Genomic DNA, 12,340 nt, shown 5'->3' with positions numbered 1-12,340 from the left:
AAGACCAAACCATCACACCTTGGGGCGGGGGGGTATAAAACCTATTTCTTCTATCTGTCACACTGTTGGAAATCTATTTAAAAAATGTATATAGTAATTGCTGAAAAAAATGAATGCAGAAGTAGACATCAGCAGCTCTGTTTGCTGTCCCTGGACATGTTTAACTCTTCTGTCAAGATCGGACAAGCTTCCTGATTTCCCGTCTCTGAAGATGGCTGCAAGTGTTTATTAAAATGCCTAGAATAGTAGTTGATCCTCAAGTTATTATCACTAAGGACTCTTAGTTTTCAAGTAACAGGTACTGTACTCAAGCCCAGAGCAAGTTCTAGAGTCTAGTTCTAGTTCAGCAAAAACCATGCCACTTCATTGAAGAGACAAAAATCGTCTATCAGAAGACATTGAATAAATGTTTGTGTTTAAATATACATAACTCTAATGAGCTCTGTTTTAACTTGCAAGTTAACATATGTTTTATGTTTGCTTTTATTTTTTAAGCCACGTTTATTTCAGAGGCCTAGAAGAGAGACTGTTTGAGCTCATTGGTGTAGGAGGAGTTGTCAGAGGCTCCTGCCAATATCGGTTTTATAGATGAAATAATGTTCCCTTTTTTTTAAAAAAAAATGGAGTCCTATGATAATAAAAACTGGAATATTTTGTACATCAGTTCTAACAGAATTCATGCAACTGATCTTTAAGTTATATGAATTTATTAAAATTTTTTCCACTTGAATTTTCTGGATGATGGATAAAATACAATTTCTGACACATTTGTATGGCTGTTTTTAAAAATGTAATTATAATTTATTCGATATACTTTTGTTTTTCCCTAACATTCCTAATTGGCATTTGGGAGTTTGGATTCATATTGAATAAGGTAATAAATGTACTTATCCAAAGACCTCTTAAAAATTGAAAGTTTTGCTATAGGTTTTTAGTCATTAAGAGACATTCCCACTGTGTCGGAACTCTTTTGGTTGCAGATGATAAAAACTCAACTCAAACCAGCTTAGACAAAAAACAGGGTGGGGGGGGCATAGAAAACAAACTTATGGTTACCGGGGGGGGGGGGGGGGTGAGGGATAAATTATGAGTATGGGATTAACAGATACATGACATTATACATAAAATAAACCACAAGGATCTACTGTACAGCACAGGGAATTGCATTCATTGTCTTATAATAACCTATAATGGAAAAGAATCAGGAAAAATATATGTATAACTGAATCACTTTGCTGCACACTGAAACTAACACAATATTGTAACTCAACCATGCTGCAATAAAAAAAAAACTAAAAAAAAGAGACATTGGTAATCTGTATGAAGCAAAGTCTGAATTCTGTTCATGAATCAAAAGATTTCATGCAAATATCAAATGCCTGTACTCACTGGTAATCTAATGGGCTTCTAAAACTGTGCATATATTTTTATCTCCCTGCAGGAAACTTAAAGTCTACAACTAATACTGAAAGAATATTTGGATTTATATGTGATACATTTTGATTTAGCACTACATAGCATGATATATTATGTTGGTAAGAAAATATTGATTATAAAACTTATACCTTAGGAAAGAAAAAGGTAGATAAAGCAGAAAGCTTTAAGATCAGAATGTCATAGTTCAGTTAAAAGTTACCTATGTGGTCGTACATGGATTTTAACAGTACTGGAAGTTAAACCAGAGGAGGTAGAGATGGATTATTCAAGTAGATATTACGTATATTAACCTTGCAACTGTAACTATCCAGGAAGTTGTCATAGGTGGACCAGGTAATGATAATGAAATGAAATTATCCAAAAAATTTTGGAGACTGAGTTGATCAGTTTTAATCATGGCGAAGAAGAAAAGACTCTCTTCTCTCCTCTAGGAGATATTTCTCCTCCTAAAAAAGGACTAAGTATTAGTTCTTTTGTTTTTTCTCTTTTTAGCCATCATGCGTGGCTTCTGGGATCTTAGTTCCCCTACCAGGGATTGAACCTGAGTTCTTGGCAGTGAATGTATGGAGTCCTAACCACTGGACCTCCAGGGAATTCCCAAGAAAAGACTAGTAGTTGGAAGCCTCCATATTTTAGGAGCTTAGAAGAATGCCAACACTTTTAAAATTGAAAGTGAACTGAAAAAAAATGGAACCAAACTCTCCATCAGGTAATACTTACATAACCACATAGAATGAGAGATTAAAAGCAGCTCCAGGACAAAGTAATTTGATCAAATACCATTTGTGAGCTACATTTTAAGAACAAAGGAAACTGTAGAAAATACTTGAACTTCATTCAATTATTTTATGTCTGCTGCAATGTCATAATTTTGGATTTATTTTCTTAGATTTGCAGGTAAAGCAAATAGATAAGAACTTTTTAACTGAATAGATATTATTTTTCAGTATTAGAGTTAAATAGATGTAAATACAGTATAGGATTAAAATTTTTAATGGGAACTATTTGCTATTAGAACTTAATTGGAACTGTTGATACGGATACATGCTTTTGTAAGGGAAAGAACATATCTTTTCTGACTTTGTTCACTGAAATGGTTCACCTTAGTGTCCAGATTCTCATTGTTAATTGTATTTTTCTGCTCAAGTGAACTAGACATCCTTGAAGATAAGGATGTTAGGAGCAGGAAGGTATAATTGAGACTGGAAAATCACGTTGTGCCTGAAAGCAAGGAGGCTTTTAAATATTAATGGCATCATGAGAAAGGGTCACAGAATCGAATGTTAATGGCACTTTCTCAGGCCAAAGTTGTGAAAATTTGAGCATCGAAAGGAGAAAAATAACTACGGTCTATTGAAACACATTAAATCTAAAAAGCCATGAATCACAGAGCATTCTAAAACAAAGTAATTTATTCATTGGTCTAGTTTACTGCATCAGTGAAGAAAATAGAAACTGTAACTATTAACTCAGTTAAATGGTATTTTCTGAATCATAGGAAATAACAGTTAAAAGGCACACACAGCCTCTCTTCCCACATAAATGTGTGTGATGTGGAGGCAGAGAGAAATAAGCAAAATGTAGAAAATTCACTTTGATGAAATATTAGGTTATCCTTAAGAGTGATACGGTCCTAAGGATATAAAAGAATGAGAGTATATCCATTCAGAAGGTCTTGTAGTTACAGGTCTGAAGATCCCAACAGTGATGTAAATAATCAAGTTAGCCTTTGATTTTGAAGTGAAATCTTACCAAATTTTTCTTAGTATTGAAGCATCTAAGATAACTTTAAATTCAAAGTATTTATAAGTTCAGTATATTAGATTTATGAGTTATTTTCTAATCAGGAAGGTTGTATTTGTTAAAGCATGCAATACAAATAGTTAGAAAGGCAGTATTTGAGGTGATCCAGGTAAATCCACTTCATACACAGACCATTAACCACTATATTGACATCTCTTTCCATTTCCTGGCCACTAACTGCTTGATCTACAAAAGGCCAACACCGACAAGCTCCTTCCTCACTGAATTTATACTCTCTAACCACATGTAGAAAGGATCCTTGAGTCTCCTACATCCCATTTCCCTGGCCTAGTCCAGGAACCAACCACTTACACAGGTAGGCAAAAGGGAGTTGATGCCTAGTTGACCAAACGCTTAGTTGATACTCCATTTCACACTATTGCGGTTTCTCGTGCTTACTCTTTGTGATGCCTATAATGCAGAAAATATCAGGTCCCATACAGGACAACATCAGGAGTTTGGGGTCTCTCATCGTCCTGCAAAATTACATTCCAAATTAATTTAGTACAGCAATATATTAAGGGGACTACACCTATTCTCTAGATGGCCCAAGATTTTCTCCTTTGGGATAGCAAATGCTATCTCCACGTGCCTTTTAAGATACACATTTTCTAATATATATGTGAAGTGCTAAACAACTTCCTATATACTTCATAATACATCCAAAAAATACGGTAGCATTAACCTGTGCTCATCAGGACGTCTATCTCTGTCAAGGGTCCCTTTCAATCAGTGGGAAGGCATGTCTATAGCATAGTAAGTATATAGGTATAAATGTGTGATGCAAGCTACCACTCCGTAAACCACAGTGATTCATGTCACACACCCTAAAAGTTGAACATTTAACTTACAAAGAGATTGTTAATGTTTTCCTACTAAGGACAAACACAGGGCCCTCTTTATAGATCTTTAGCGTAACGTCTCCTACAGATGCTGAATATTTTCCTGGACTGATGGAGTGGTGTCTTTAAACCTATGTTATCATCACCACTTTCAGCCAGCCTTTTTAATGTTTTCTAACGTATGTCTTCTTTTCCCCCTTACCTGAGTGTCCTGAGGCTTTCTCCCCTGATGACCACAATGTAGTTCTTAGAGGGAAAGAAATCTGAATAACCAACTTAGAGAACACTTATCTAACAATGTGAGGATGTGAATTCCCCACAATCCTGCAGCTCCGCTCTTAGGCACGTGTCCTAGAAGTGTTGCATGTGCACCAGGCAACGCATGCAAGTGTGCTCGTGATAGTGCTGTTAATGTTAACTAAAGGCTTGGAAAACACAAAGCCCATTGAAAGAAGATTGGATTTTTACATGGCAATGAAAATCAATCTTGTTACAGTTTATGTCAAAATAAAATGACTTTCAGGCACGTACTGTTGAATCAAAAACTCAAGTAATGTAGAATGACTACACTTATATAACATCATGCAAGACTAAATGATAAACTGTTTAGTGATACAGTTATCTTTGTAAAGTTAAAGATAAAAGCAGCAAAATGGTAAATTTTAAAATATGGTTTCCTGGGGAGGAGCACACAGGGGCTTCTTTATTTAAAAATGGGTGATAGGTGTACTTATGTTCCATTTTTTTCCTGAAATTTTGTACCTTTTGATCACCTTTATCCCATTCACCTACCCACTACCTCCCACGTCTTATAACCACAAATGTGATCTCTTTTTTGTGTGAGTTTGGTTTTTTTGTTATTTTTGTTTTTCAGATTCCACAATATAAGTGAGTTCATGCAGTATATGTCTTTATCTGTCTTATTTCACTCAGACTAATGTTCTCACGGTCCGTACATGTTGTTGTAAATGACAGGATTTCCTTCTTTTTGATGGCTGAATAATATTCCATTGTGAAGTGGATAACAACTTCTTTATCCATTAATTTGTCAATGGACATTTAGGTTGTTTCCATGTCTTAGCTATTATAGATAATGTGGCTATGAATATGGGGATACAGATATTTCTTTAACATACTCTTTGCATTTCCTTAAATGTATTTCCAGAAGTGAAATTCCTGAATCATATGGTAACTCTATTTTCAATTTTTTGATGAACTTCCATACTGTTTTGCATAGCAGTTGTATTGATTTACAGTTCCCACCCACAATTCGCAAGGGTTTTCTTTTCTCCACATCCTTAAACTTTTGTTAAAATATCTCTTGTCTTTTTGATGGTAACCATTCTAATAGGTGTGAAGTGATATCTCATAGTCTTGATTTGCATTTCTCTAACATCTCTAATTAGTGATGTTGAACACTTTTTTATGTACCTGTTGGTCATTTATATTATTCTTCTTTGGAAAAATGTTTATTCGGGTGCTTTTCCCATTTTAAATGGATTATCTGGGATTTTTTGGGGGGACTATTGAGTTATATGAGTTCTTTATATATTTTGGATACTAACCCCAATCAGGTATATATCAATAGTTTGTAAATATTTTTTTTTCCATTCCATAGATAGACTTTTCATTTTGTTGATTGTTTCTTTTGCTATGCAGAAATTTGTTAGTTCTAGGTAGTCCTGCTTATTTATTTTTGCTTTTGTTGCTTGTGCTTTTGGTGTCATATCCAAAAAATCATTGCCAAGACCTATGTCAAGGAGCTTTTTTCTTATGTTTTCTTCTACGAGTTTTATGGTTTCCACTCTTACATATAAGTCTTTATTTAACTCATTTAAAGTTAATTTTTGTGAGTAGTGTAACATAAGGGTCTAGTTTCACTCTTGTAATGTGATTATCCAATTTCCCCAGCACAATTTGTTGAAGAGACTGTCTTTTCTCTATTGGGTATTCTTGGCTCCCTTGTTAAATATTAATTGACAGTATAGACATGGGTTTATTTCTAGGCTCTCAATTTGGCTTATGTTTCTATTGTTAAGCACTTCACATTTGCTGTGAGTTTTGTGTGTGTGCAACTTAGATATGTAACAAAAGCAAAACCCCCCAAAGAATAGAAAGGAAACCTTGTTTTAAATATTGTATATGCAAAAAAACCCAAAAAACAAACAAGCAAACAAAAAACTTAGAGGCTTGACAAAATTTTGGCAAAAATAATCCTCTCAAAGAAAAGGAAAAAAAAAGTATAGAAGAATAATATAGGGAGGAAAATGTGGTTGAAAGGGAAATGGACATTTGTGAGGGAATTGCTGTCATTTGTGAAGGTAGGGTTAGATCACAGAAAAGAAACTTGGTCTATTTCATGGTTTTTCTAAGGCTTTTTCTGTTCAATATATATATTTTTCTACTATGAAACTTAACCTGCAAAAGCAATCCTTTCCAGTCATTCAGTGGCATCATGTAATTCTTTAAAGTGAGTACATTTGGGAGATTGGCTTTGATTTGTAAAAAATAATGAAATCACCAAAAGGTTATTAATAGACAGAGAAGGCTAATTCTGTGCCAGTGGCCAAATCATTGCTTCTCAAATTGTCACGTGCATACAGGTGACTATTTTTGTCAAAATTCAGATTTTGACTCAGTAGATCTTGGGGGTGAGGCTCTGAATGCTGTGTATCTGATAGGTTCCAGATGTAATGCTTATGCTGCTTGTCCATGCATCACCTTATGAAGAGCAGGAATTCAAAGTTTTTCCCATAGATATTTCAAATTTATAATAATCTAAGTTGTGGAATTTTCAGGGATAGGTACGTTTAAATAATATGTATTTACCCTATAATGCTAAAAGTAGAAACATAGGCAGTGAGGATAGATTTCCAAGAACTGTAGATAGTGAACTTAAAATTCCAGAGGGCTGTATTCCATTTCTTGATAAAAAGATTGTCTACTTCTTGACTAATGTTCTGTTTGTAATGTCAGAAAACAGTGATTTTTTTTATAAGAAATGAAATTACAAGGTGATCTCAATTACCCCTTAGATTTTAATATTTCTTGGCTAATATTCAGTGCTTGCTGCCTTAAATTATTTTCAGAATCTAATTAAGAACATATGGTTTGGATTTATTAATCTCTATTTAATGAACAGGGTATTTAACTTGAAAAAGTCTTGTTCTGAGTGTTATTTTTTATTTCAAGATCTGCTTTGAAGATATGAATGATGCTTCTTGTCCCATCTTGTTTGATAGGATATAGATAATTCTGTTTAATCTAAGCTTTTCATCTTTTGTCCTTGGGTAAAGTAGACAAATTGAGTTTCACTTTTAGTTTATTTATTCTGTCACAGATTCTGAATCAGGAGTTTAAAGTCACTGACAAGAAAAAGTCAGCATCTGTTGAGTTGATTTATTATTTATGTATTAGATTTTATGGCACTTTTCCTGTGAAGAGCTGAAAGTCTTCCACATATAATTCTTACACTTTTCAAATACGTTTCACAAGAAATACTTACAGGCATTCCAACGTGAAAAGTGACAGAAAATGAACGAAATGATGAAAACAAACAGAGGACCCCAGGGCAAATAATCACAGCCTCAAATAAGAGATGTGTCTGACAACCTAAGCATTCACTTTGTGAGGCCCCTGGGGATGCGCGTCTCTGCCAAAGCTTTCCCCCTGCACATCGGCCATCAGTGCATCCTTCCAGGCTCCCAGCTGCTTCTGTTTTCTGTGGCTACCTCATCTGTACTGTGAGCTTCCAACATTCTGCTGTTTAGGACAACCCAGGAATTTACTGTGGTAATGAGATCTCAGGCCTACCAAATGGTCCTTGCTCTACTCCTGCAGATAATAGGATTTCTTACATTTATGGTAGGCAGAAAAGTAAAGGTTCTTAAAATATGTTGTACACTATTTCATCAGACTTACTACATGTGGCCATTGTTAATTATTTAAATAACAAAATAATTTTAATTTAAATAAATGAGATAAGATTGAACAAACTTTTTGAGGGATGTTCTGAAGATTAGAGATAGGAAAACACTTTGCATGTTTTTATTTCATTTACAGAAATCATTGCTCAGAAATCAGAAAATAATATGTTCAAATTAGATGATCACATATATATCTGATTTTATGTAGTGCCTAAATACTTTGTTTTTCAGTATTTTTTAATAAAAACAATTATAATACTATTGATGAGATATCCTTTTTAAAAATTCTTTCTTTATTGGGAAGTATGTACACTTGGTTTGATAGCTAAGGCACAGGAAGATAAATTCTCTTTAATTCTTTTAGAAATTCATAGTCGAATATTTTATGTTATAAAAATGACTATTTCTTTAGAAATAATGTGGAACCTTGCTGAGATAATAAGTATATAATTTTAATAGTAGGATTTCATAATTCTTTATTCTTGACTCATACTACCTCTGCATTCATTTTTCTAGTAGAAATTAGAACAACAAAATAAAAGAAGGTATCAGGCAAAAAGCAGGAAAATGTGGCATGTTGTTATAATTTAAAAATGAAAGTTGCTAAAGTAATTCAATATTCATTACTTTCTAAAATGTATCTGATGAATCAAGGGTGCCTAGAGCCCTAACCAACCCCCCATCAACTATTTAAATTGAAATTCATTGCTGGAATCAGTGAGGCAAAGAATAGCACATAACTTGCCTACAAACAGAAAAGTGAGCATTTTCCCATGGATGATGAAAGATAAAATAAGTGTTGAGCTTTGTTATTTTATTAATAAAAGTGAAAATAAAAATACATCTACTCTGACTTTCTTAAGCTCATGACAGAGAGAAGCAGAGGCTAGAGACCACTGTGCTTGGTTTTCCATCTTTACCTATGATGCAATCTGTGTTTCCATATGAATTATTTGTCCCGAATATATTACACCTCTCTTGTATGCTTTGTGCTGAGGTGTATATCAAAGAAGTGACTGAAATGAGCAAGTGTTAGAGATACACGTGTTTCCAAAATAAGAGTATCCATCGTCTTTCATGGTCTCTTTAAGCTAAACATGTGGGGAAAGGATAATAACATCCTTGAAGTAATATCTATTGTTTTCATTAATCCTTGATGAAACATTTGGATTTCAAACTTTCCTTGCTGAGAACATATTTATTTGAAATATATGTCTTGATGAAACATTTCCTAAGCTTGCTCTTTCTCAGTTACAGAAAGGCCAATCATACCAGTTCAGTACTTTTCAATATTTCTTTATTACATTGTAGACCCTGACCTTTTATAAAGCTTGCTGAAATCATTTAGTGTGTTTCAGCCTCTCCATACATTAAAAGGGAATAACAAAATCCTCTTCCTGTGTCTTGATACTGTGAACAATACCCTGTTCAGTTGCTTAGACTTTTTTGGAAGAAACGTTACTGTCTATAGTGTCTGAGAAGGTTGCATGCTGGTGAGAGCTTTAGAGAACCTGAAGTGTAAATTAGGCGGTAAGGAACAGACAGCACTTATCTGACCGCAGAGGTGTAAAATACATGGAGAATGGGAAACCAGCTGGAATGAAGGAACCAAGTAGTAGCACTTGAAACCAAGAAGTTGATTCAGATAGGCTGGGACAGGAGGTGGGGCTTAAAACCTGGGTAAAGAATTGATAGGCACTTGGGAGTATTGACCTTGGAGAGCACAGGAATGACATGGTCAAGGCCGTGCTTGCACACAACTCTGAGGACTGTGTATGAAATGTGTCTAGTGCATACCTCAGGCCACTTGACAAGGATGTGAAACGGAATGGTGCCCATGGGGATACATGTGGCACATATTCAAAGGAAGCCTCTGTAAGGATTAGATAAAGAGACTGATAGAGTGTAAGGAATAAAGTTGTTCCTTTAAAGTTGTCCCAAGGGTTTTGCCTAAAGCAATAGGAAAAGGAACATTAAAAGGGAAATCAAGACATGATGACATTGGTTTTAAAAAATGTTAATTTACATTTTAGACATGTTGAATTTGAGAACAGGAAATTTCCAGAAGAGAATAAAAGATTCTTGGAGGAGATGAAGGGATAATATAGATTTGGGAATTAATTTTTATAATATTTAAACCAAACCTTAAAAGAGAAATTGACTAGATTTTGGAGAAAATAAGTAGTGAGCCTTAAGTTTACATTTTTGAGAAGTAGCATTGTATCAATTAAAATTGGTGTGAGTGAATATAACTTGAAGGCACTGGACCAGTTAAGGCACATTTTTTCCCCTGATTATAAAAGTAAAGTATGTCATTGTAGAACACTTTTTTTAAATGAGGGAAAATATAAACAAGAAAAAAGCAGCCTTAAAATCACTACCCACAGCAACAACTATTAATATTTTAACAAATTTGTCTCCTTTTTATATGTAATTTCATAGTTGATTCTGTATTTCTATGTTAGATTTACTATCTTTCTTGGTGTTACAGAAATTTTGTCATATCATTAGAAATCTTAAACATCGTGAATTAATAACTGCCTTTATTAAATTCCATAAAAAGTGATTTAGTGGTCTGCTTGGGAATCAGACAGCTTTGTTTTAAATTCTGGAATCCCCGTGAATTTGTTGCATGTTCCCCAAAATATGGGAATAAAATTAGGGCTTAATCCATAAACTTACTGGGAAGATTAAAAACATAATGTATATTAAACACATAACATAGTGTTTCCTAATACTGTAAGCCCAGCGTTTATAAATTTAATAGGTCCACCTGGAATTATGTATTTCTCTCCTTCTTTTGTTTCCATATTTATCCCATAAAGACTCTGTATTTATTCATTCACATTTCTCTACAGATTTTTTCCTTTCTTCCTCCCACCCTCCCTCCCTTCCCCCTTCCTTTCTTCCTTTCTATTCTTCCTTCTTTCCATTCTTTATGGTAAGAACTACATTTTCAACTTGAAATAGGGAACAAGAAAAACTGGGAAAAAATCCATAAAAAACTTGACTTCACAACTGTAACATCTCTTCCTCATTGGCAGCCTTTTTAGGCAAAAAAGGTCACTGGATATGTCACTCACAGATGCCTCTGCCCCCAGTCTAGTTGCTGGCTTCATGCTCTAGCCTTAGACGGACTTCCACAAGATACTGCTTCTTGCTAGTCTGGAAACAAGAACCAACTAATTTGGGGTACAGTTGGTAACACTCCAGCTTTTAATGTGACTCCTGTCCTGCCCTGCTCAGAAACGTTTGACCCAGCACAGATCTACTTCTTAATCCTGTTCTTTCCCACAGGCTGCCAAATATTCCTAAAAATAGCCTATTCCATTTCTCTCCTAAACTAGGAAACTTAACAGCAACTGCTTGCTACAATAAAGACCTATGTGAAGAGTGCAAAGAGGGAAAAACAAAGACTTCTCAAAAATTCAGATTCTCCTAGAAGCAGCAAACCAAAATTGCATTACCACTACATGGCCCATTCCCCAAGTGGTTTCGGCAGTACAAATGGAAGAAGCATCATTTTGGGGGCCATTGTTTCTATTATCTGAAAAATAATCTTGGAAGGGTGATTCCTTTTGTTCTTGGAGGTTGGAGTAGGGTGTGTATGTGTGGCTTGCAGGAAATTAGAAAGATGCTCATTTAAAACAAAATTCGTGACTGTCTATCAAAATGATAGATGGAAAATACAAAATATCGTGCTGCCTCCTGTCATTTGATGGAAGGACAGGAAGACATTTTTAGGCATTTCTGCCAATAATTTATGGAATTAACTGACCAAGCACCTTTTACATCTATAATTACGATGAGCCACTGTGAAAATGTCACAAGGTGAACCAGAGTTGGTATAGTGAACTAGCTTTAGGATGCATGTTGTATTTAAATATATATTCAGTACCTTTTCTCCTATAGGAGTAAAGCTTAAAAAATGTTGTACCTTATATACAGCTGTAGTATTTATAATAACTCTCAGGTAAATCTCTGAGGTATGTACTTTGTTAAATAATACTGCTTAAATGAATCAAGTAAATTTATTACTACCCATGGTGCTTATTTCTTGTCTTTATTCAGATTGATTGTTTTGTTTTCACATGAAGTAGAATGAAATTCTGAAGTTTAGGTAATTTTAAAGTAAATTTGTAATGTTTAAAATTTTTATTATAAAATTATACTTGGATTTGAGATTTCATGTTGTCTTGTCATAAGTGACTCTAACAAATGTGGTTAAATTTCCATGCTTCTATTTTTCTATTAATATAACAGATAATGTTGACATTTTACTTAGCCTGCAGAAGTATATTGTTTTATGTCAAATGCCAAAGGATTTACTGG

The sequence above is a fragment of the Hippopotamus amphibius genome, chromosome 1 (genome assembly GCF_030028045.1).
Source record: "Hippopotamus amphibius kiboko isolate mHipAmp2 chromosome 1, mHipAmp2.hap2, whole genome shotgun sequence".
Classification (NCBI taxonomy): domain Eukaryota; kingdom Metazoa; phylum Chordata; class Mammalia; order Artiodactyla; family Hippopotamidae; genus Hippopotamus; species Hippopotamus amphibius.
The sequence above is the reverse complement of the archived record's forward strand: the minus strand, read 5'-3'. Positions refer to the sequence as shown.